This window comes from Macrobrachium nipponense, chromosome 3, assembly GCF_015104395.2.
Source record: "Macrobrachium nipponense isolate FS-2020 chromosome 3, ASM1510439v2, whole genome shotgun sequence".
Taxonomy (NCBI): Eukaryota; Metazoa; Arthropoda; class Malacostraca; order Decapoda; family Palaemonidae; genus Macrobrachium; species Macrobrachium nipponense.
The window spans coordinates 9,469,531-9,496,370 of record NC_087202.1 but is presented as its reverse complement, the minus strand read 5'-3'; the positions used below and the strand labels follow the sequence as shown (position 1 = coordinate 9,496,370).

The 26,840-nt window shown below is 39.7% G+C and overlaps 1 long non-coding RNA gene across 2 annotated transcripts; it reads right to left on the bottom strand.

Annotated features, from left to right (window-relative positions):
- Positions 1–5,331: 5,331 nt before the first annotated feature.
- Positions 5,332–22,633, bottom strand: LOC135221616 (uncharacterized). Of its 2 annotated transcripts, none has more exons than XR_010316050.1 (4): positions 22,505–22,633; positions 10,978–11,072; positions 6,552–6,771; positions 5,332–5,727 (listed from the first exon to the last, which is right to left on the bottom strand). It is a non-coding gene; the product is annotated as an uncharacterized LOC135221616 (long non-coding RNA). The 2 variants fall into 2 exon arrangements; XR_010316049.1 differs by having other exon boundaries at positions 6,552–6,715.
- Between the last annotated feature and the right edge of the window lie 4,207 nt (positions 22,634–26,840).

Here is a 26,840-nt window from a genome sequence, read left to right as displayed (position 1 = left end):
TCTGAATAACTAACTTGACAAATAAACTTTGTGGTGTTCAGATCTTAACCAATTAAGTGAAATAAAATTATCTGAACGTAAATGAGCAACACTTTCACTGTAAATAATAAAAGTGGACACTTAAGCTTATATGACTTTCTATCCTTGAATGAAGTTACTTTTGATGGGAAAATGGGAGATCTGAAATTACATCTCATGACCAATCCATGATCTTCAACAGTAAATACCTATTTGACAATGTTGGTTTGGTAACTTTTAAAAAGGATTTCCTTATACTGTAGATTGAATTTCCCAAGTTCAAGATCAAACAATTTGAGAACCACAATGCCTTTTCACTTGAAAAGGTTTTCAGAGTAGAAAAACTGAAGTATGAAACAAGTACAGAAAATAGACTCTAAACTGGCACAAATTACTGTATAAAAAGTGTATGTTAAGTTTGCAGGTAATTGGAAGCAAATTATTACAAAGATAAATGTTGATTTGACACATGAACTTTGTTTTCAATATGAGATAGATCAAGTAATGCACTGGAATTAGCTAAAATTCAAATACTGTAATTTTAAGGTTTTAAAATTGACATTGGTATAAATACACCATCTGCATTCAATTTTCTATTAACTATGATTATGAATAAATTGAGAGTATTGCTTAATGACATCATCTGGTAAATAACCCTCTATGCACAGCTATTTATGTTTAGCACACATTGGCTTAGCTTAACAGTTTGCAATATGGCATTTTCAGCAAATATTTCCAAATACATTAAGCTCCAAGTTGTCAATATTCCTGTTGATGAAAAAGAGAGAAATTTCTCCTCAACATTTACACAACATGTAAGAGTATTTGTGCATGTTTTGACTTTTTCGAGGTTATATAAATCATGAGTAACAAGCATCAGTTCTAGAGATTTGAATACTGTAAATATGGAAAATTTTTGTTAGCAACTTTCTGCATTATCACAAGGGCAATTGAACAGGATGACACCCATGGTCTGATCTAGCAAGACTGAAAGGAAATAAGAAAACAAATAGTAGAACAGATCAGAACACCCAAGGATAAAGGAAAACCTGACGGCGGTTGTTGCTATGGGAAAAAGTATAGAAAAATGCAGAAAGCAACACAGCTAAGGACCAAAGGGCTGCAGCACAAAGTCTCAACTACTGTTTTAAAAGGGCTGCATAGTTTTTTTCATGGACATACTACATCAACAAGGGATAACCACATAACATATTTCCGTGTATAAGACGACCCTCAAGATAAGACAAGATAAAAAATTATGGCAAATTTTCATGAATTGATCTCATACCTGTAGTGCTAGATGACTGCTAAATTACAAAACCATCTGTGTATAGGCTCCTTTAGGTTATGTAAAGATGAAGTTATAACAAATCCTGTTTTACTTATTGTATCTTTAGAAATTAAAAATATTCAAAATAACAAAGGCTATTCTAAATCACGCGTCTCCTAAACACGTCGGCTAAAACGGAATCCACTATTTTGTTTATGTTCATTGCCAATCACAAACCCCTTACAACAATATGATACTGTACAATAATAATCGTGCATAATTACTGTGTTGTGTGACTGAATTATTCCAAACAGCTGTCTGTAATCCAAAATTGTGTAATTTACTACCAAAATGATGAATTTTCAATGAAAAATTAAAACCAATATGTTCTCCTAAATGTTCCTACCATAATTACACTACCAATAATATTTCTGAAGGTTGCTATGAGCACAACCATAACTAGATGTTTACTTTTTCTTAGCTGGGCTTACATAGATAAAAAGCTGATTTCATTGATATGGAATTATTCCTCAAATATGCCAATAATACATGCGGTAATAATGGTTTTCTTACCTTTATCATCAGTTTATTTCATAATGTGAATCTTTTCATGTATGTCAGTGGTTATATCACCAAGGCTAAGCTAGGCTGAGGCTAGCCTACCAATAGACATCACTTAGATTTCATGATCCGATTTTTATAATGGTAGTGTAAGACTTCTCCCAATTTTTTGGGGTGAATTTTGTGATCCCCAAGGACAACACAACCGACCCGAGTGACTTCAGACCCATTACAGTCACCTCGGGGGTTACATAAAATACTGGCAAAGCGGCTGGCGGACCGGATCCCAACTTCAACTAGACAAAAAGGATTCAAGTCAGAAGATGGGGTCGGCGCAAACTTGCTGATACTTGAAGACCTAATCAGTAAGGCTAAGGCCAAATCCACGAGCCTATACTTAGGCTTCGTCGATATTAAAAAGGCCTTCGACTCGGTTGTACATACTGCCATTTTAGAAATCCTAAGAGACCGTCAGCTAGATACGAAATCCATCGAGTATCTAGCAAACTATTACGAAAAAACCCGAACCAAGATCGTTAACGCTGAGATAGGAGTAAAGAGGGGTGTTATGCAGGGAGACCCTCTCTCCCCCATAATATTCAACATCGCCCTTGAAGCGGCTCTGGAAAAGCTACCAGCTGGAATTGGGGCCCAGCTGGAGTCAGAATTGATAAAATACATAGCCTTCGCCGACAATATCGTTGTGGTGGCAACGTCAAGAGAGAAGCTTACAGCAGGAGTAGAGAAACTACTAAATGAAGCAGGTAGATTGGGCCTTGAACCTGGATTGGAAAAGTGTGCCACCCTCGGAATCGTCGGCGATCGGTCTAAGAAAACCTGGTACCAAGATGGCCGACCAATTAAGTACCAGGGAACGGAAATACCAGCTATAAAGCCCGGCGAACTATATAAATATCTAGGAATAGAAGAGGGCACAGATACTAAGACAAATGGAAAGGTGTTAGGGAAATTAAGAAACTGCCTGTGTCATCTACAAAAGGCCCTGCTGAAGCCCCAACAAAAACTCTGGACTCTGAAAAAAGTGGCCATTCCCAGAATGAAGCACATGGCAATAAATGGACGTCTTAAAAAGTACCACCTTAACCATCTAGACGCCGAAATAAGAAAATTTATTAAGAAGGCCCTACACCTCCCAAAAGACATCCCAAATACGGCCCTATACACTTCGCTGGAGGAAGGAGGAATGGGGATATATAATCTTAAAACACTTGTCCCTGTAGAACTTAGGAACAAGTGGGGCAGGCTTAAGACAGCACAAGACCCAGTGGTGGCTGGTCTTGCAAGGGGAAAAATTTGAGGCAACATCTAGAGAAGCTACTCAGAAGAATGTACAGAGCATGTGGAGAGAGAAACTCACCAATTCTGTTGATGGATCAGGTCTAAGTGCGGCAGCCCAGGGACTACGGCACAACTGGATAGATGCTGGAACATCTATAGTCCCTGGGGGCAGATTTTGTAATCTAATTAAACTTAGACAAGGAGTCCTGTCCACCCCTGCGAGGAGTGCAAGAGGAAGAGATGTGCAAGGACTTTGCGACCTGGGGTGTGCCAGCCAGAGCACACTGCATCACATTCTGCAAAACTGCCCGAAGATGCAATCCTGGAGGATAGTGCGACATAACGTCATGAACTGGCTGGCCACCGAGTTAGAAGACCGAGGACACCAGGTAGTGAAGGAGCTGCACATCTCGACCTCCCAAGGTTTGAGGAAACCAGACCTAACAGTCTGGAACCACCACGCAGCCAGGATACTAGATGTCCAAATAGTCGGGGATTCGAATGTCGGCTCGCTGAACCATCCAGACGATATAAAGATAAGGAAATATAATACCCCCGAAATTACCAGCAAAGTGGCAGAATTAACGGGCCACACTTCGACAGTGGGAGCCATCACCACAAACTGGAGGGGAGTGGCCTCCAAGAGAGCAGTGGGGATACTCAAGAAGTTGGGCCTCAGAAATGTAGACTTGAACATCATGATTCTGAAGGCCATGGAAGGAGGCCTGTCAATATATTCGAACTATATGGGCATGATTGGCGCTCCGCGGCAGATTTGGCCATACGACGTTCCTCCGGCCTCGAGCCGTTGAGTGGAGATCGTGCCGGGACGGGAGGCAAGTTAGAAGTCATCTGGAAGCCTCTCGTGACATGTATATAGTATTTTAGCTTAGTTTATAAAAAAAACAAATGAGGTTAGCGCTAACCATAGAGATAGGCAACATCTGGGGTGTATGTAGGTAGGTTAGGTTAACACACACACACACACACACACACACAAAAGTCATATATGCAGAAATATATGGTAATAGGATGAGAAATGCAAAGCCAGACAATAGAGAGAAAGTAAGTTTCACGGTATTATTTCAGTTTCAACCATTATGGGAAATCTATTATATTGATATTTTTCCCGAGTAAAGCACGTGATAACAAAACACTTCTTCTCAATACATTATTGTCGCTAATGCATACTTACAGAGAAAAAAAAAGATTAAGTTTTTACCTCGAATTTTTCCTAAGTCGGGAGAGGTGTTTCCTCTACGGTAATGTTTACTTTTAATGAGCCCTCTAACTTACTTTCTTACGCAAACAAAAGCAGTTCCAGTTACTCATTATTGGCTGAGAGGTGTGACATCGTTATGACGTCATGGGTTTCATAACCAATTACGAATGACTTGAGTCGAAAACTAAGTTTCACTAGCATTTCAGCGGAGTAATACAGTTACCTGTCTAGTGTCCACTGGTATCCTTGTTTGACTGAATACTCGAATAATGAAGCAAAAAACGGCATTTTGTCTTCCTGTACCTATGGCAGAGGTAGTGGCTGGCCCTTCTGGCATTAATTTTGACAGACCTTCGATTTCCTACCGATTGTTTGCAGTGCAATGTGGTCGTCGGGTACCTGGCCACTTCCTACTTTAAGTTGCATGTCAGGGAACCTTGCAACGGCTTCACGTTTTCCCTCAAAGCACCAGCACATTTTTATCAACCAACAGTTTAAGGTAAGCTTCATTAATTTATAGAGTATATTATAATGGTGGTAGTATAACGATGTATACAGCAGTACCATCACTTTGGATTTGGTTTGATGGATGTTAGGTAGTGGCCTTAAGGGGGGGTCGCAGGGGGGCGGAGCCCCCCGCTAGGCCTAGGTAGGGGTACAGGGCCCTAGGTAAGGTTAGGTGGTTGTATTAGGTTCGGTAGTGCCCCGAAAATCACTGTGGCCTTAAGGGGGGGTCGCAGGGGGGCGAGGGGGGCGGAGCCCCCCCGCTAGGCCTAGGTAGGGGTACAGGGCCCTAGGTAAGGTTAGGTGGTTGTATTAGGTTCGGTAGTGCCCCGAAAATCACTGTGGCCTTAAGGGGGGGTCGCAGGGGGGCGGAGCCCCCCCGCTAGGCCTAGGTAGGGGTACAGGGCCCTAGGTAAATCGGTTGGTTTGCAGTCAAAATAAACGTTAAATTCATTGAAACCACACTATTTCTGATGCAACAAATATATTTCTATTGCATTTTTCCAAATTTGGCTGAAACTAAAAATTTACCAGTTTCACTAAACCAAATTTTCTCAAAGCACAAATGGTGGCATGGCATGTGCTCCAATTTTCAGCAACTTTTTTGGTTTCAACTATGACAATTTAATTCATTTAGTAACAAGTAAACCAATACTTAGGCACAAGCTTTATAAGTTCCTCAGACTTTAAGATTTTATGGATTTGGCAGGAGGGGAGATAAATGGTCACATGGTCCTAACTTCACTGATGACACAGGAATGTTCTTGCCTGCAGTGTCCTTGCTTTCCTTCACAACAATATCCAACGTGTTCCGCAAAGATCTGATAAGTGACCATTTATTAAGCTGAAGTACCTGAAAAGAATTTTTCTAGATTAGGTTAACTGTCAAAAGAACTTACTTGATTTCTCTACTTTGTAACTGAAAAAAATTTATAACCAGGTAAAAATCATTCCTCAACACTACAGTATTTCCTAATGACAGTTCACGCTAACTAGTCCAAGTACTATTCCTCATAGCATTAACAATCTGATCCCTCTGATTCCACATTAACCGTCCCTATTCTTACCCAAAATAGATATCATGCTACTTGTTTACTTCTCAAAGAACTTGAGTACAGTTTCGAACAGAATAGAATATAGAATTTAGGCCAAAGGCCAAGCACAAGGACTTAAAAGTCATTCAGAACTGAAATGGAAACAGAGTAAAAATGTTTGAAAGGTTTAACAGGAGGAAAACCTTGCAGTTATACTCTGAAACAATAGTCAGGAGTGTAAAGGAAATTTAGAAATTTTCTTCTAAAAATAAAATTTAGTATATAACTCTAGTCGCTAGAGGGCAGGGTATTATGGAATCCTTGGAATATAAAATAAAATTTAGTATATAACTCTAGTCGCTAGAGGGCAGGGCATTTTAGAATCCTTGGAATTTTGTTATTTCTTGATTCCTTGGGTTTTCTTTATTCAAAAAGTTTACTTCATGTGGTGGTGTTTCTACTTCAACCAGTCTGCTTTTGAGCAATACAACAAACCCGTATTGACAGGTGTGGGACCCTAGTCAAGCGATGTTTTGATTCTCATGTAAATAATTCACGCCCAAGTCATGCTGAAAATAATGGACAGTGCCTAGACGGATATTTGGACAGTGCTTAAAAGAATATATGAAATAGCATAACGTACCTTGAAGCCCAGCTACGTCGTACATTCTCCTCCTGGACAGGCTATTCCTCTCCTGGTAAATGTTCAGTGTTCTTGATCTTCGGCTTGACCTTCAAGATTAGATGCCATTCACCATTCTCATGTCCTACTGCAAGTGGTTCGATTTTCAAATCATTTGAAGACACCTGCTTGGAACACCATCAACGAATGTACTTCTTGTCTCTTATACACCATTTAATGCCTAAGTTGAGTATAGTATGTATGTAGTTGATAATTATATATAATTACTTTTTTTATGTTAGCTTTTTATCCCATTCATTATTTTCTTCTATGTTTGCCATTTATTGTGATCCCTTCTTCCTGTTGAACCTCAGATTTCTAGCTTTCTCTCTCCCTACATATTCCCTTCTCCCTTACAAGGAGAATGTGGAAAGTAAGATGGAAGAAATAGGATGTGAACGAAGGTACTGCGAAAGGAATAAAGGGGCTGCAGTTGGGGGGCCAAAGGGATGCTGCAAAACCTTAAGTAATGGCTGCAATACACGGAATTAGGAGCACTAATAGCACTACCCCTTTACGAGGTTCAGGCCAGCTGGGATGGAGGGAGAAGAGACGGGAACCCTTGGAGGAAACTGAAATGATTGCAGTAAGCATAGGTTGATAACAAAATCTATTTTATTCACATTTTACAAGGATAATCAAAGGAAGTGTGGAGAGAGAGAGAGAGAGAGAGAGAGAGAGAGAGAGAGAGAGAGAGAGAGAGAGAGAGAGAGAGAGAGAGAGAGAGAGAGAGAGAGATTGTTGACTTATTTACACTTGGATTTTAAGTGCAAGAAAGAGATTAGTTAAGCCACAATACATCAACTTACTGTTGGCAGATGGCAAAATTTAGAATAAACATGAGGATTTGCAAACAAATAAGTATTAAGTAAAGAATGCAAGTAAAATGAAAGTAATAAGTGAAGAATGCACGTAAGAAAATGAAAGAGACTGAATAACTTTTCACAAGGAAGTTGTTTGAACAAACAATCGTAGGCAAGCAGTGTGTTTCTTTTGGACCAGAGTTACTGTTAGTAACTCTGTGAAAGAAACGGGCAAATAATCACCCCAGTCCAGCTGGTAAGTTAGTAGGAAACAGACCCTCCATCCCTTCCCTCTCCTCTTTCTATCATCTCACTCAATGCACCGAACGCTGGCTCAACTAAGATTTTTTTTTTTTTTTTTTTACTGTATTGTGTTTGTTTTCATGTTTTATCATTACAGGAAAATTTATTGTGAAATAAAATTTTATTTTATGCTAACTGGTACTGCTTTTATATTCATATGGTAAAGGTTTTACTGTCTCTTCTCTCCTCAACAATATCACGACACCAGATAACTTAAAAATCATTCATTCATTATTCCTCAAAAACTACTAACACTCCCTCCATCTCAAATTAGCTGTGCACCACTGCACTGATGTATGATTTTGTTTGTCATTTATGCTAAATTTCATTGTGAAAAGCTTTATTCTTTCATTTACTGTTTTGTTGAATGTGGTTATCATTACACTATACCATCTCAGTCAGTGTACTGAACACTAGCTCAAGATTTTTTTTATTGTTCCTGAATTGTATTTATTTTTCTTATATTCTACGTTAAATTTACTGTGAAATTCTCTTTGTGAATTATTGCTTTTACATACATAGTGATATTTTAACTATCTCTTCTCCTTCTCTCCTCTACAATATCAATGCTCCCTCATTCAGTCTCAAGTCAGCTGTGCGAGACGTATAATTTTGTACACCTTTTACGCTAAATTTTATATTGAACGCTTTAGTCTTTTATTAATTTTGTTGAATATGGTTATCGTTAAATTATATACGTATTGTAAAGGAAAAAACATTTAAATACAGTTTTTCTTGTAGGATCCAGTAGGCTGTCTAATAAAAGTATAAACAAGATAATCAGTCAATTGAAAGTACCAATATTTGTTCGACAAACGATACACAGTTTTCTTGAAAATTTTGTTCGAAAAACGGAATATTCGACATAAGAAATGTTCGACAAATGAGGTACCACTATCCTTCCAAATTACTGTTGTAAGGAATTATTAGAGAATATTCAATAAAAATGGCACATCCAGTGGTAAAAAAGCAAGACCTAAGCTGTCAATTACCATGACTCCCTGTATACTGTAACACTGGCAGTAAAGAATTCATTCTAAAAACTGAAAATTTATATTGCAAAATAGTAAAAACTAATAATGAGTTTAATTTCTACGTAATGTTGTAGTTTATAACCATTATTGTATGCCTTTCATACAATAACCACAAATTCACATTCTTTGTCAGCTTATTCACTTAAAAGAGGATTCAATTAATATGATTCCCTGATACAGGGAATTGAGTTTCCAACTCTTTTTGAAAGATGATCATGAGTAAGGAAAGTAAACCAGACCCTAATTATAATAATATTAATAATAATAATAATAATAATAATAATAATAATGGGACACCAGGAGTTGAAGACAAAGAAAGGGAAAAAATGGATAAGTATAAAGATCTGAAAATAGAAATAAGAAGGATATGGGATATGCCAGTGGAAATTGTACCCATAATCATAGGAACACTAGGCACGATCCCAAGATCCCTGGAAAGGAATCTGGAAAAACTAGAGGTTGAAGTAGCTCCAGGACTCATGAAGAAGTGTGTGATCCTAGAAACGGCGCACATAGTAATAAAATTATGGACTCCTGGCACTACTGAAACTTTCAGGCCCTAAGGAAGGACACTAAGTAAAATAGGACACTTGAATTTGGGAATATGAAAATCCACATGCTCTTTTAAATTCAAGCAAAATTTACACTTCTTGCTTTACTGAAGCTGAATTGCTCCTACGGAGGAAGGAAACACCCCTAAGCTCTTCATCTCTATTTGTCCCAACCAAGTAGGGTCTATTCTTCCTAGACCTGCAGAGTATATTACTTTAAATCAGTCCTAAAAAAGCAATTTCATACTTGGTGCCTTTCTCTTCCCAACTGACAGATGTCCTCCTCTTCTCCTACCTCTACAAGGCCATCTTCACCCTGTCCTTGGGGCAGATGTTACTGCATAAGCCTTCCTCATCCCAGCAGGGGGAGTTAAATATAAAGTGGAAAATGAACAGCTTATGTAATATATAAAAAAAATCTGAATTTTGAAAGGTAGCACAAAAACGTTGAAAAAGTTACGCAGTGATAATGAAATGTGCCAAAAGGGCAACAGAAAACTGCCTATTATTTAGGAAAAACCTCATAAAACAACTTTCTGTGACTACTCTCCACAACACAAGTCTCCAGTAACTAACAAATTTTGTTATGAGCTAAGCTGAAAACAAACATTACCTATGTCATATACTACAGTGACATGAAAAGAATAAGAATTCAATCACTCTAGACTCATATTATTACAGATACATATAATCAAGTAATTTAATGCAATCTTTGAGTCTACAAAAGCCAGGATAATATCCAGAGCTCAGCTAATGATCTGTCTTTTACTTTAAAGAAGTCATCACCTTAGAAAAAACCCTGCATTAAAAAGATATTAATGCAATGGAGAAAGAGGCAGCCTTAGAACAATAAGATACCAAGTTAAATATGAAAACTAGTTCAACTGAAAGAGCTAAAGAGATTTTTTTTAACAGATTCTTGTCTAAATTATACAGCACCGTGTACAGATAGGGACTGCATCATATAAGGGCCACAGTTTATACCATTTCCACATTTTTTCTCTATACAGATTACTGCCACAATCCTACTTCTACAGGTTTTATCTGCATTCCTCCATTTTATCATTCCACAAATCCATCATTATGGATTTCAGGGACACCCAAAAATCCTCTTAAGATGAATCTAGTCTTCCTTAGCAAAAAGGGCTTCACCTCATAAGATAAAATTAAGTGAACTGTAGTGTTTTCAAGCTTCACTAAATGGGAAACATGAACTGTTGTACAGACGTAGATGAGAATGATGGTTACATAAATCAATTCATCATAAACACCCAATGCACACAAGCTAATCCGGCTTATATCCTTTACTGGAAAACAAACCAACAACTAAATTCCCAAGTGTCTCAGTACTCAAAACTTAGTTATCAAGTTAAGCAACTGAATTCAGGATCCACAAAGGATAAAACTCCTTTGATACAAACACTGAAGTTCCTTCACCAACCAAAAATACATCAACCATCAGGACAAAACTACCCAATAACAGACCTCAGTGGACAAGCAGGAAACACCAGATTACCACTAAAAGGATGTTTAAGAGGAATCCAAGAAGTGAGGGAGATAGGAGCTGCTACATATAATTACCATTATACATAAGCCAAAATTTTTTTTTTCAGGTTACATACATTCAGATCTATTATCTCACTTTATAATCCACATGTGGTCTTAGTGGGTGACTGACCACACATTGCTTACCTACCTTTCCTTTGCAAGTGAGGATGTGACGGAAGTCCCTCTGGTTGCATTGATTATTTAGGATGATATCTCTTCTCTTGGCTTCAGTTTAACATTAGCCTGGAAGAAGAATACAGTTAACACAAAGAATAAAATTATCTGCAAAGTTATAGACATAAAACACAAACAATGATCAAATACAAAGAGTGAAGAATGAAAGCATGTCATAACAGCCTTAGATTAACACCAAACAATAGTAAATTCTATAATTTGCTAATATGCTACAGAACTTCAGCAACATGATGCATACAGCTAAATGAGTAAGGCAACCATGAGGAAACTAAATGGTACCATTGAAAATACATAATTACCAATATATAAAACAATAATGAAACATAAAAGCTACATAAAACAAAAATTTCTAGTGTGACCAACAAAGGGAAAAGACCACAAATGATGGCAGTTGTAAGTTCACTAATTGCTAAGCTGATCCATCAAGTTGATAATGTTGGGTTTTGTCAATACTTGGATGGGTAACCACCAGTGTATGATATGGAACATGTTCCCCACAAAGGTGGTCTCTCAACTAGCATATTCAAGCAACATTGGGCCAGGTCAGCACTTGAATGGGCAACTACTGTGAATGGCAGCAGATACTGTTGGCATAAGCTCTGTGGGAGAGCCAAAGTGGAACTCAAAAATTCAAGTGAGACTGGATAATGGGGTGGGTGACTGGATTTCATGGGCTGCCAAATCTTTAGGGCCACTAGAGGGATATTGCACTTGGGTCTTTGACCATTTTGCATTTAGCTGTAAAGAGTTCCAATACAATAACTAGCAGTGAACCTTGCACAAATAGTCAACAATTCATTTACACATTACAAAACCAAAGTCCAACCTAGCAACTGCCATGTCATGTTTACCCTAATAACTACAATAAAAAAAAATGCAAGGGTATTCTTCACATAACCAGATCTCCATTGCAATCTAACAGGCTACTCATGTCCTAATTCCAAAAGAATACAGCAAAGTATGAAATGACCAAAAATAAGGTACAAAACATTAATAGGGTTGATGGTTCTCTACCATTAATCCTAATACAAAAGTATTGTCAATTTCGTAGTTATGGGCCTGAGTTCCCTGTTCCATTAATCTTGGGATTCAAACTTCATAGTAATTGATGGAAACATGACTAATACATATTAGCTAATATCAGCATGGTTCCAAGTGACCAATATGAACGTGGGAAAAAGGGATTTTGACGAAGGAAAAATCTATTTCTGGGTGATTGGCTCGTGTCGCCCTATGAAAGGATCCTTAATATCATACTTTCTAGGTAAAATTAATCTAAAATTACCAGAGAAAAACAAAATTAAGAAAATGTCAGTAAAACTGACTCGCTCACTCTTAAAAAGAAGTGTCGGTATGGTGATAGGGGCGAGTGGGAACACTACCACGAGACATTCACCAATTAGAACTTCCAATCAGAATCCCCACAAGAGAGAGCTGATACCAACGGGCGATGCAGCCGCTACTACTACTACTAGAGGACGCCACGGACAGCAGCGCCCCTAGCGGTCATCCTTAATTATTAACACTAGCGTCCAGACGCTTTTTTCTCTGTGCTGTGCCTTTTACGGGTTTTATTATCTTCTTCGATATGGAACGTTCTGCCATCGCAACGGCTAAGTTAAGTGCCTCATAAGTAATGTTTTACTATATTTTTGTCTTCCGGGAACCAGTATTTTCCTTCTAATAGGTCATATACGGTTTCCCGGTTGTCTCGTGGCGGCGCCATGCTGCCTCGTTAAGAATTCCCGGTCCTCCATACTGGGACTTCTTATTCTTATGGGCTTACTTTATTACGTTCATCGTTTTTTACATCGAGTTTTAGCTAGATTAGCCCCTTTACCATTTCTCTTAGTTTGGTATTTAGGGCTATTATTATTGTTCCAGCCCAGCATCCCGGCTCTTGCTCTTCATCGGCTATCGCTGGCTCCGAGTAGGCTTCTGTTCCTCGGAACAGTTTGCCTCCTCCTGGGCTTCTTTTTCTTCTACTAAAAGTGTCTTTTCCATCTTTACGATGTAATTTTATTCTATTTAGGGTGTTAGGCTAGCCTAGGTGCATGTCCCATGGTTTGGTACAGCCTGGTTCACGTGGCCCTCCCACGGTTGTGTTGCTCGCGGCTTAGGCCACTTGCGGTCACGTGTTCCATCGCACCTTCCCCTTCCCCTTCCCTCCCTACCAGGTATAGGGAGGCGCTGGGGGACCCCTTGGTTGTCATGACAACCTCAGTTGCCTTCCTCCCTCCCTCTCTGAGGTGGCCAGGGGTTCCTCCGAGCGGGGGGTATAGGGCGACCACTCATAGGGTACCGGGTCTCCGAGCGGGTAGTTGTTGAGTCGGGGAGGAGTAGGCCAACCCCCCCCTCTCTCTCTCCCGCCGTGTTACGCCGAGACCCTCCCCCCCCTTCCCCAGTTGCTCAGCCACCTTCCCTTTCTATAACGAACGGAGCCTTCCGTCGCAGCCGGGGCACCTTTGGTTATAGATTACTGGCTCCGCCAGCGGGCGGGGTGGTCACTACTAGTGGTCGGTTGCTTGCCTACTAGGGGGAAACATCACAACAGGCCAACCCTCATCACGGTAGACGGGTCTTATTCACTCGATATTTAATTGGTGAAACATGAATACAATTGCAACTCTAAGCATACCATTTAAAAGACTGAAGTTTCGTCAACATATTGTGATATATGAAAGCCCCATACGAACTAAAATAAGCATGTGAGCTCTTCGTAAAATATGTTTTCAAGGCAGTTTTGAAATCCAATATGGCGGCTACGATTTTCATGGACGGTTCTCATCAGTGACGGCCACCATCTTTCCCCAGCCTTCCCAGCACTCATTTGAACAATGTTAGCGTATGTATGTAACGTTTATTGATCTTACTCAAGATTGCAGTTGTAATCAGCACAATAAAACAACATTTTGTTGCCTATATTAGTGAAAGTATGAAACTTGTTATTCCCGGGGTTATGGTTGGAACTGAATTCATTCTTACCTTGTAATCGGCGGTTTTTATCCTTACTGCCATCACAACTGAAACTCCACAGTGCTTATTTGATTGTTATTATACACATTTTGGTCTCAGTTCACTCCACATTGTACTTTAAACCCGTTGCTGTTCCTGGTTTCTAAGCGCGCGCGCCATAAACACAATTACAAACAGCAGACGACGACAGACGACGAAACTGCAAAGTTTTATTCCCTAAACTGTTTACTTTACTCGTTATTTAGTTTAAATTTACATTGTTATTTAAAAATTTTGATTTAATTCATGTATATTATCCCTTTTTTGCAACCAAATTACCCCGAAAAATTACAGATATTTCTAACGTAGATAAAATCAAATGTTTCTAACGTTTTCGTACATCTGGCTGCCGAAAACCATAGAGGAACGAATACGGAAAAGTGCATAGAGGAACGACTACGTTTTTTTTTTTTTTTTTGCTTTTTTGTTTTTGCTAGCACTTTTCATTGATTTCAGTCTTTATTAGTATTTTGAATTTCTTAAATAATCGTATGCCAGAAATAAATGTAACCTTTAATGTTTGCATGCTAAGAATGGCAAAATCATCGTTGCCACATTAGTGGAGGCTTCACACATACGCCGTTCCATTATCCTGTTAAGCGTCCGCCCCTGATGAGCTCGCTGCTAACGTACCGTCACGCTTTTTTTGTAATCAGCGATCATAGCACTGATGATAGTTTTTCAAAGTTAATATTGATTTTTATGCTTGTTATTCATACTGTAATTAACTGTAGGAAATTCTCTCTCTCTCTCTCTCTCTCTCTCTCTCTCTCTCTCTCTCGGAGTCCAGTCACTCGGCAAAGAAAAGTCATCTTCACTCCCGCAATTGGAAGAAAAGTTTGTATCATCACTGGAGGATTCAGAACTAGAGCTCTCATCATCAAATAGGTTATCAATATCACACTCCTCATCTAGTATTTGATTGATCTCACCTAAAGAAATATGCCTCCTCTTTGGGACATTCATTGTGAAAGACGCGAAATCAATTTGTCTCGATAAACGCCCGAAGCATATTGAAAGAAAACCAACAGGGACAGGCAGTTTTCTAGCATAAGCGACCACCAGGAAAGAGTTGCCAGGCTGGAAATAAGTTTCCCATGTGCTGAGAGTGTTACCAAATGATGTTCCTACACTTTCTATACGAGTAAACGTATTATTACGGGGCTGACGGCTTGACAAGCACAGTTAAAGTCTTGAACGTAATATCCCGTTGAAGGCGCTACCGAGTAGATCGCGGTAAACGTATTATTACGTGGGTGACGCTTAACAGGTTATAAACTGTTTCCATGAATTCTAGTTGTCATAGTAATGCAATAATGATAAAATTGCTTTAATATTTATGTATATATACTTCCAATACATAGCCTAATTTCACCAATTTCAACGTTTTGTGTGTAGTCTTATACCCAGTTTGGAGGGTCAACACATACCGAATGGCAACAGAGAGAGAGAGAGAGAAAGAGAGAGAGAGAGGAGGCGAGAGAGAGAGAGAGAGAGAGAGAAAGGAAGGCGGAGGAACGAAGAAGAAAAGGGATGGCGGTGGAGGGGGGTTGGGGAGTTGGGGAGAGGGTAGGTGGAGCTTTATACGCGTGTTCGTATCCATTTCTGCATAATGGAGTTTTTGTCTCTTGGTACAAGGACAAGTGTCGTTATTCTTTACGATTAGTGATTCACGATACCCTTATAAATTACGGCACTGGGTGTAATGCACTATAGCAAAATCTCGTTCTGTTAAGAGTGTTCGTTACAGAAATAGGTATTGCCCAAAAACCTGCTTGCACTGTCTCTGAAAACCCATAGTAGACATGCTGCTTAGTTGTCAATCAAGTTTTTATAACCAAGTATTTTTTACAAAGCTAGCTATTGAATAAATTTGTATTTTTCTCAGTCAAAACATATGCCCCTCAATGCTAACTTTCCTCTTTTAACGACTTTCTGGTCATTGCAAATTCGGCCCCATAATTTCTTATGGTGCGAAAACAGACAAGAGGCCCATGGACCGAAAACGATTGCGTCACACTACGGCGATAATCCAGCAGTAAAACATCTTCATATATCCAAAAAGTAAATAATAAAGATATATATGCGCATTACGATTATAACAATTACATGTATAGCTGATAACAATCTGCATGAATAACTGGTAAACTGTTCTGCAATGACAGTTGAGTATAGCAATTATTTACAATAGGTACGAAAGTCAAGATGTCGTGACGTCATAATACAGAACTTGAAAGAACGTTCTAATTCAGAAAAATAATTACTTAAATTTGAGTCAGAGTCGAGTTACTTTTTCAATAACGAATATTTTCAAATTAATCATCATAAATATGTAAAATATTGATGTTTTACTACTTATTTAAAAATTAGCCAAGAGCACGCTTCTCGTCATCTTCTACCCCAACAGCTGTTTACGCCTGGCTTGTTGTTGATGAGAAATCGTGTTTCGATTGTTGTGATAAAAGTGCTCCAGCGTCTGTGGGTACAAGTGGTGTGCGGATTTATCACAGGAAATGGTTAGTTTATTGACACAAGCTACTCCGTAAACATCGAGATGGCGTCAATCTTCTAAATACCTCGAGTTGTAAGTAAAAATGTTGAACGCGTTTTGGTGAGATTTGCACTACGTTTGAGACCGTTTTCAGTACCCTCTGTTTAAATCGTAAAATTTGGCCTTAATTTCTAACTTTGGAGAAAATACTTACTTCGAAAGGAGAGTAGAGGTCTTTAGCTCCGTTTCTCACCAACAACAAGTCGCGACTGATGCCCATCTCGGGTGTCAGGACGCGTTATAATGTACTTTTTCGGAGGGTGGCTTGCATTGATGGTAGGTGGCCTGCTTGGCCTGCTGTGATGATCTACCCTATATCCTTACATCTCTCCCCCGCTACCGGAAGGGAGCTTGCTTCTTACCCGGGCACTCTTCTAGTAGACGGGTGGAGAAAGGTTTGATATTATTGTTATTTTAAGGATATACGTACCCTAATTTTACGATGATTTGTTTAATTTTATTATTCATATGCTTACCATCCCCGCCATTTTTCGTCGTGGTTTCCTTTTACCACCACTCCTGGTTGGATTCTATCTCTTGTCCCCGCCGCCAGCGGAGCATAGCCTAGGACAACCAACCAACCTTGTTACCACACGTATTATGGCGGGGCTCTGGTTTAATCTAACTTTCTCGCTCCAGCACCAGCGGAGCAACTGTTAGACTGTAAGTGTTCTCCTGATACTCATGTATTTTTCCACTTAGAGGCTACCAACTGTCAGGTCCCGGCGTGCAACGCGACGTTGTACGACCCCTGCGGCCACGATGAGTGCAGGTCTCACACTCCATGTGCCACGTCATTCAACGATATGATCGTCTGGCACCCGGAAGCCTGCGCCATCTGCTACGACCTAGTCAGTCAGCTGGTGGAGGGGGTAAGTCGATTATAGGCTTCTTTATCATTTACTAACAACTCTTAGACATAAGTTTGTTAACCCCGTTCCGCCATTAGAAGCTCATCTCGCCCTTTCTTCCAGGCTACTGGTGTGAGGGAGGTCGCCCTTGCTACCCTGAAAGCGTGGGTGGGCGGCTTCGGGAAGAACGCCGCCAAAGGCCAGCCGTACATCCTTGACAAGAAGCTGGCCGTCCAGATCTTCCCTGCGGGCAAGTCAACAGGGTATGTTGACCCCTTGTCCGCAGCCCCTCTCATAGCCTCCATCCAGCAAGATCTCCAGCAATCTTTCGGGGTCGTAGCTTCACAGGAGTCGGTCCCGGACGTCGCTGCCCTGGACCTAAACACCGAGCCGATGGCGGTAGGGGTAGAGGATTTGTTGGTTGAGGTAGGTGTGTCGGGCGCCCAAGGTCTTTCCTTGGGTGTTCCTGGATCTTCTCCTGTCCCTTCTTCGAGCGCTTCTTTCCAAGGCTTTGTGGGATCTGAGATCCCTACCCGCTCTCCCGCTCTCTCTGTACCCCCTAAGGTGAAGGGACAGAGAGAACCGAAGACTCTATCTAAGACGACTTCTAAGAAGTCGTCTTCGTCTTCTTCGGCTAGGAAGTCTTCGACTTCTTACGCTGACGCGGTGAAGGCCAAGCCGAGCCCTTCTTACTCGAAGAGCTCTAGAAGCAAGGCTTCTAAGGAGAAGGCTCGCGCTCCCGCCGAGCCAATGCCTTCTCCTGCCTCCACCGCATCCACTCCGGCAACGCCGGTGGGAGGAGCGGGACCCAGCACCTTTGATCCCACTGCTTTCTCAGCAGTGGTGATGCAACAGGTGGGTGAGATGGTTGGTTCGCAAGTCTCCGCCCTGGGGACGAGATTTGAGCAGATGTTCGCACAACTGTCGAGCACTCTGTCTCAATCAGGCCAATCCATCCAGGATCTCTCTAACAGGGTTAGAGAGAATGAGGACCGAGTAGCTGGGCTCTCTCAGGTCCCTCTTCCAGTCTCCCCAGTGCCAAGTGCTGGTATTTTCCAGCTCCCACCATACGACTCTCTGCCAGCTTTCTCTATGGAGAACCCTTGGAGAGTAGCCGCCTACGCTCCATTTAAGGATGGGATGATCTCTATCCCGGAGTGTGGAACTCGAAGGATTGAGGACTTCGAGTTTTATCCTCCGGGTCTAACGCAGCCTTTCATCGGCTATGCTAGGCTGACTGTAGCGGCTCTTACTAGGGAAGACAAGATCTCTAGGGAGGATGTTCTCTACAGTAGGGATCATGCCCAACGGGAATGGGTTCACTGCCTTGAGGACTGGGAGTGCACAAACACTAAGCTCCAGGCCTATAAGAGTCCTTTCACTATTTTTGCGACGGAAGAAGAGGCTTCTCTTCCGTTCGCCACGAAAATAGTAGAGAGGACTCTTCAGGCAGTCCTCAAGGATGAGCCCATGCCACAGCTAAGGGAGGCGGAGTCTACTTCTCCGCTCTTCCCAGCTTTTGGAGAATTGTGGGAGAACTTGCCAGCCACGTTCACGCTTGGCAAGCTCAAACCGGACTGCGCCATGGACCAGTTCGGCGAGAAGCTTCCAAGGCTGCCTGATTCCTTGATTCAGGCGGAGTTCGACGCGCGAACTAGGTTTGGCAGGTCCCTCAATTCACTGATAATAACGGAAATGGCTGCTCTCTCATATGCTACAGAACCGCTGTTTAAGATCTTGGCCAAATCCCATCATAGGCCGACACGAGCTGAGCCCAGAAAATCAGTTATGCTAAAGCAGTTCTTTCTGGGAATTGTAGTGTCAGGGTCTTGAGAATTGTTCATACTGTAGATCCTTTGTAAAAGACCAAAATAAAATTTTTTATAAATTTTATTTTTCAAATATACCTCTCTATTATGAAACACAGGCAAAAGGACTATAGTGTGAACACTTTAAAATTAACAGGATCGTTTAGTTTTAATTTTCTATTAACCAATTTCTTTCAGGTGATTCAAGTGTCAAATGTTTACCAATCATTTCCTGTCCACATGAGTGGGGACGTTGGAGGGGATACGTAATAGAGAGGTATTAAAAAAATAATTATAAAAATTTCTATTTCTTTTTTTAAAGAATCTTACATCTCTTATGATAGCCGATTTGCACATTGAAAAGGTGGTGGGTACAAGGTGTGAAAAAATAATCATAACCCACATGGCAACAACAAAATTCCACCAGGAATAAGATGTTTATTACCCAATGATTACAATCCAACTGCTGGAACTGTTGCCAGGAGAGGACTAATTCATTATGCTGCAAAGACCCCTGAAAGATGCTAGGGGCTCCTTGCAAGGGATACCACTCACACCTTGATGAAAGTGGGACAATTGTGCCTAGGTCAGCACAGCAAAGACAGTAAAGGACTATACTACTGGGTTGGTAAAGTAGGAAGTTTGAGAATATTACCTCTATATGCTTCCAAAAGTAGCCTCAAGACTACTTACAGTGGAGATGAAATAATCTATGAAGCATTGCTAGCAAAGCAGGGAGAGCAGGAGAGCTGTTTCTGATAGGTGCTAAAGAGATGAGAGACTTACTCATAACCTCACTTCTTGTACTAGCATTAGAAGAATCTTTTCTGTCTTTCCTATATTTTACATGTTTCTCATCTGCTTACACTTTAAATAAACATTTACTTCATGTAACAAAACGATACATTGATCACAGTTGTTATAAAAACTCTTGTACCTACATTTACCACAGCATTACGTCATGACCATATAAAGTGAAAAGTAACACCAAGTACAGATCCTCTCTCCTTACAGACTTGAAACCACGCGATTTCCTCCTTTTTGGATGACAACTTAATGACAATAACCAAGATAATCCAAACCACACAAAACAGAATATGATGTAATCATTAATGATCACAATCATAACTACACTCATTAGCAGCACCCTCCCACTCAATGATGTAATTACAGGTATCATAATGGAGAGCAAAGATTGATTTAAAAATATATTTTTCAATTCCATCACCACTAGAGATGCATGCACCCCATTTAACTTTATTTAGCACAGCATACTACACAAACAACAGGGTTGCAACCAAACCTAACCTTATATACAGAGTCCAAACCTGGTGGACCAGGGGAGTGCGTTTTGCATCCCTGAACCTCCCAACCTATTATATCCTCATCAGGGTGTAACACTGAATACATTACCTCACTTTCATCAGAATTAACATGGGATGTTAAGAAGATACATCCCTGTATGTCCCAAAAACTGAAGTACTTACTAATTTTGTACTAATATTATCAATCGACACAAATACTTTGGGTGAAATTTTGTAATGCAGGTGAAATATGGGAAAAAAGACTTACACATTGACAGTACGAGGAATGAACCAAGTTTTTTCAAGATGGCCAGAAATCCAAATTCCCAACTGACTGGTGAGAATCAAGCAAAAGAACCCATCAGGCTTCAACTTTGACCACATACCCACATTCATAAATTAAAGTAACAATGTTCAAAATATGTTAAGACATCCTTACCCACAATGCAAAGGGCAATAAAATCCAAAAGGGAGCACGATCACCGAAACATTATTGGGCAAACTAAGAAAAGCCAGAGCTGGTAACAATCAATTTTAGCATGCTTCCTGTATTGGGTATATAAAAAAAACTTGCGAATGATGCAAAAATCTCCAACTACCTAAATGAGATGGTATTAAAATTAAAAAGAAAAATACCAATCATACAATATAACCACTTATAATTCAACCACCAAAATGCATAAATGTAAATGTAAGTTGATTAATTGATTGATTATTAAATTTAGGTCCTGAGGACCAAGCACCGGAACCAAAATAAGCGTACCGGTAGATCTAGGATACTATTCCGTGGCGGCCTGGACTATGGCAGTTGGGGTTTTTCTATGTAGTTTTACCTCCTGAACAAGAATTTCAAGGAACGTAACCGCAGATATGACATCCACTAGGGATTGGGGCATCCAATGTATTTCGCTGTGTTTAGTACTGGCCTCTGGGGGATTAATAACAGTCGTCCGAATAAATATTACTTAAAATTCTTGTTCAGTACGTAAAACTGCATAGAAAAACCGCAACTGCCATAGTCAAGACCACCGCGGATAAGTACCCTAGATCTACCTTGATATTATTCGGACGACTGTAATTAACTACCAGGGGCCAGTACTAAACACAGCGAAATACATTGGATACCCCAATCCCTAGTGGATGTCGTATCCACGGTTACGTTCCTTGCAGTCCGTGCGGAACTAGCTATTCTGTAGAAATACCAGTGTACCAAGTGCCTAATGTGTTACCTAACCTAAGAATTTCAGAAAGACTGCTGCTGGCCAAGGCTACATTAATCTAAGCACCAAGTTTTGTAATGACAACTCAAGGAAAATAGGCTAAAGGGTATAACCAACGAGAACATGCTCACAGGCAATTCTGAATTGGTTTTATACCTAGGTTGGTACGCAAGAGACACGGCCCGCTTGGCACATGACCAAATCTAGGTATTGAAGGTCACTCTGGTAGTACCTAGTAGTAGGTAGGTAGTACCTACCTATAAGATTCACTCTGCATTCCTAAAGGATTGCTCTCACCCTGTCTTTAAGCCTACACGGCCATTTGCCAGCCTTCATCTATTGAAGAGTAACCAAGAATAATGATAATAATAATTCAACTCACCACGTGTCTTCCCTCTAGTACTAGCCTACCTAGTAGCTGTCAATCAACACCAACAATTAGGCAAGTTCCAACAGCCAAGGCCTTCATAAAAGGCTCCCCCCCATAAAAAAAAAAAAAACAAGATGCCTCCTTTCCCGACAACAAAGAAAGAAAAGAAAGAATAGAAAGAAAGGAAGGAAGGAAGAAAGGACTTTGAACAAAGGTATGGAAACTGAGGCCTACTTCAAAGGGGGGGGGGGGGGAGTTGTCGGCCATGTTTCTTTTCACGACTATTAATTTCACACAAACGACCCTGATATATCATCCTTTCACCTTATTGGCGACATCTCCAGACGTGTCTTACTCTTACCTTGAGTCTTGAAGCAGAACGACGAAAACAGGAGTAGAACGACGTAGAGCGACGTGGGACGAAGTTCCCTTAGCTCTCCTGGAGGCTGGACCGTCGGACGTCACTTTTCTTCACATGTTTCTCTCCCATCCCAGACTAGAGTAGACAGCTCTTCAACTTTCTACGTCAAAACCATCGTATAACGTTAATCAAAATCAACAAAAATTTTATCTGCAAATATATTTACTGCTAAATTTTAACAGTAAAATGCAATTCTATAAAAATAGGAAATTAAACAAATGTAGATTTGTTTTTTAAAAGACTTAACACAGGGCTGGAAACGAATTCGTATCTTGACAGTTGCCATTAAGCGAAAGCTTTCGATGCTGCTTGAACATATTTAAATAAATAAATAAATAGATAAATAAATAAATAAATAAACAAACCACTTCGGAATGAATAACGTTAGCAGCCAGATTCTTGAGGTCACTTACATCAGGTAGAACGTTTTCTTTCTTGAGTCGTAATATTCCAGCTAAATGATCATGGATTTCTTTAAGGATTTTTCTTTTCACTAAATATTTTATTGTCATACACTTTCTTTTCTTTCATAATTAGATCGTTGTGCTGGTTTCTGGCTGCTTTATACAGTGGCCAATTTTAATTTCCTACTGATTTTTTTCGATCTTTTCCATAGATCTTCCATTTTTAATTTCTTTTTCTTAGCTTCGCATAATTCACCGTCAAACCAAATAACATCCCTTATGCATTTGATTTAATTCATTACGAATCAGCGGACAATGAAATGGGGTTTGAATACGCCAGGAAAACTGAATTCCAAGTAGAATTAAAACTACGTTCGTCGAAATACAATTCAAGGGAAACCTTACACTATTTTTCTAACGCTTCCCTGTTGCTGTTCATAAAAAAAATTATTTATCAACTCCATTTTCCAACATCGTTTTCAATCCACGTATTTGGATTTGAATGACCTGAAGTAAGTGATGGTGCACGGAAGAAACTTCTGGCAAAATAATTCTGAATAAGTGAGTCGCTTGCATTCTAAACTTAGGTCTAATTTAAACGTAATGAAATCTAGTAGTAAAACACCTTTTCCGTAACAACTGGGACTCTGGGAGTATTTACAAAGTTTAACTTCAGATTTAAAAAATATTTTTTGCTTGCATTTCCTTTGCACTCTTTAAGTGTAAATGCAGTTATAGAGAAGGAATCTTTTGAAAATTGTTGTAATTCCATTAGTTCTATCTACTTCAACTAAATGATGTTTATTGTTTTTTTTATTAAGCTAGCCTTATGCCAGCACGGGCTCTTGCTCATAAAGCAGCCCGTAGGAGGTTTCTCCCAAGAATGATCTGCAGTGTTGATTTCAGCTAATATTTCGCAAAACTAGGAAAAACGACATATATAATATATAGTTATATGAGGCTTTATTTGATAATAGTAACTTTTATGTAATTATTTTTAAAAAGTAACTTCTATGTAATTATTTTTTCGTTACAGCTGATTCACTTAGCAAAGAAGCGAGAGAGAGAGAGAGAGAGAGAGAGAGAGAGAGAGAGAGAGAGAGAGAGAGAGAGAGAGAGAGAGAGGTCTTTGATAATACATTTCTCATGATCTTAACTTATTTACGCCAGGAGACACTTACATTAAACGTGAAATCTCTCATATATGTCACCATTCCGTCAGATATTTCAGATAACATTCCGACCTATAAATTTAAAATAGAAGATTTTAAAAGGAAAACGCGTCTGTGATTATTACGAGATGTGGATGTATTTTTTACAAGTTGATAAAGTACGTAATTGGACACACTCACAAACACACACACACACTTACACAAAGATAACAGCGTCGGTTATAGCAGTCTTCCTCAAGCACCATTAAGTTAATTATATAAATCCCATAGCGCTACTGAACGGTACAGTAGTCACCTTATTGTTACGGGAAAGCAGCAACTGATGACCTATAGAATTGGTTCAATTAAACTTCGCATTATATCGACGATTATAGGAGGGAAGGCATATATCATACAGGTCGCTGTTGGCAATACGTCGCTTCCACGATAGCCGGTCAGGAAGTCTTTGAAAAATATCTATATCTCGGTCTGTCTGTGTGTCCGTCTGTGTCTTTTTTTTTTATCTACCTGTCTGTTGTCTGAGTCTGTTGCCTGTGTCTTTACCGAGTCTCTTTACAGTCCTTAATAATTGTTTATATATATATATATATATATATATATATATATATATATATATATGTGTGTGTGTGTATATATATAGTATATATATATATATTTATGTATGTATGTATATATATATATATATATATATATATATATATATATATATATATATATGTTTGAAAATGCATGTGTAGTTGCGAACATCAATCTCTCTCTCTCTCTCCTCTCTCTCTCTCTCTCTCTCTCTCTCTCTCTTTTTACCTCCAGTCTACTACTACAATCAACCATTGCCTCGTCGAAGAGAATATATTGAAAACGCGGGAACAGGTGGAGCCCGAATGTATATATAATTCCACTTTAACTTCCATGGAATCGGAGCTTTACAACGTTGCTTGTTACACCGTAACTTGAAATTGGCTTAGAAGGAACCAAGCAAGAATCCCTAAAGGCTCTAGGAAACAGGAAAGAGTTTATCTTTTTTAATTGGTTTGGGAATTATTAGTTCTTTATACAGCAAAACTTTTGCAAAACTTCAGACTTTCGTTTCAGGAAACGGAATGCTGCGTTTGTTTGTATAGTGTTTTTACGTTGCATGGAACCAGTATGGTTATTCAGCAACGGGACCAACGGCTTTTTACGTGACTTCCGAACCACGTCGAGAGTGAACTTCTATCACCAGAAATACACATCTCTCACACCTCAATGGAATGCCCGAGAATCGAACTCGCGGTCACCGAGGTGGCAGGTCAAGACCATACCGATCACGCCACTGAGGCCCCCGGAATGCTGTGCTTTATCTCACAGTGGGCCTACGAAATAAGGTGCTAAATTAACGAGTAAAAATATGCAATAGTTTTCTGTATAGCTGCTACAGCTTAGTATAATCAAGGCCACCGAAAACAGATCTATCTTTCGGTGGTATAGGTATAATGTCGTATGAGCCGCGGCCCTTGATATTTTAACCAACGCCCATATCGTTGCCAGAAGCACGATCTTGGCTGTCTTGAACGTAAAATGAAGTCAAAACTATTGAGGAGGCTAGAGGGTTGCAATTTGGTATGTCTGATGATTTGAGGATGGATGATCAACATACCAATTTGCAGCCCTCTAGCCTCGGTATTTTTAAGATCTGAGGGTGGATGGACAGACAAAGCCGCAAAATAGTTTTTTTTTTACAGAAAACTAAATTGCATAATTATGATAGGTATTTTGATTTTTCCTCCACTGTTATTTCGCCTGGAAACAGATGTTAATTATAGCCCTAAGGAACTAACCTGGTGACCACTGAAACAATAGAACAAGGCTTAATCCATTTAGCTATGGAAGGCTTATGAACCTGTCTATAAATGCAATCATAATAATGATCCCTCCCCCCCTCTCTCTCTCTTCTCTGCTCAAACCACAGTAAAGTTGACGCATTCAATCCTCACCAACAAATTTTGAATAGGGCTACGTTCATCAAAAACAGGAAAAAAACCAGACCACAAATATATGGCAAGAATGAAAGTAACCTTGAGGATCTGAACGGCTAAAAAAATTAGTATTGTGCAAGGACCTACAGCTACAAATAGCATAAAAATGGAGGAAGTCACTCCTACTTCAAAACTGTCATCAGTTACAACCCCCTTTTCATTAAAAGTGTCCACTCAATTCTGGCCGAGTGGGGGGAGGGTGACACCCGAATTTTGGGTGTAGAAGTTCAACCTAGATTCCTTTGCATGTGATGTTTCATATCCGGGATCTCTCTTTTCTTGTTTTCTGTAGCTGGGTGGATTAAGAATTGCCCTACTGCCTCAGAAGTCAATGGTTCATGTTAACTCTTGACTTTCTCTTCTTGATAGATACTCAAACAATCTCTCTCTCTCTCTCTCTCTCTCTCTCCTTAATATGCCTATACTATGACACATAAACAAGCATGTATGTAAATCTACATCAACACACACACACACACACACATATATATATATATATATAATTATATACATGACTGGTAAAAATCTTGTTACAGCACAATTCCATCTTAATAAAAAGAGCCCATAAAAACTCCAAAATACAGATAGTATTATATTTCAGAGACTGCTGTCTCTCTCTGAAACATAGTACTACTTACTTTCTACGTTGTGGCGTTTTTATGGGCCCCTTTTATAGATATATATA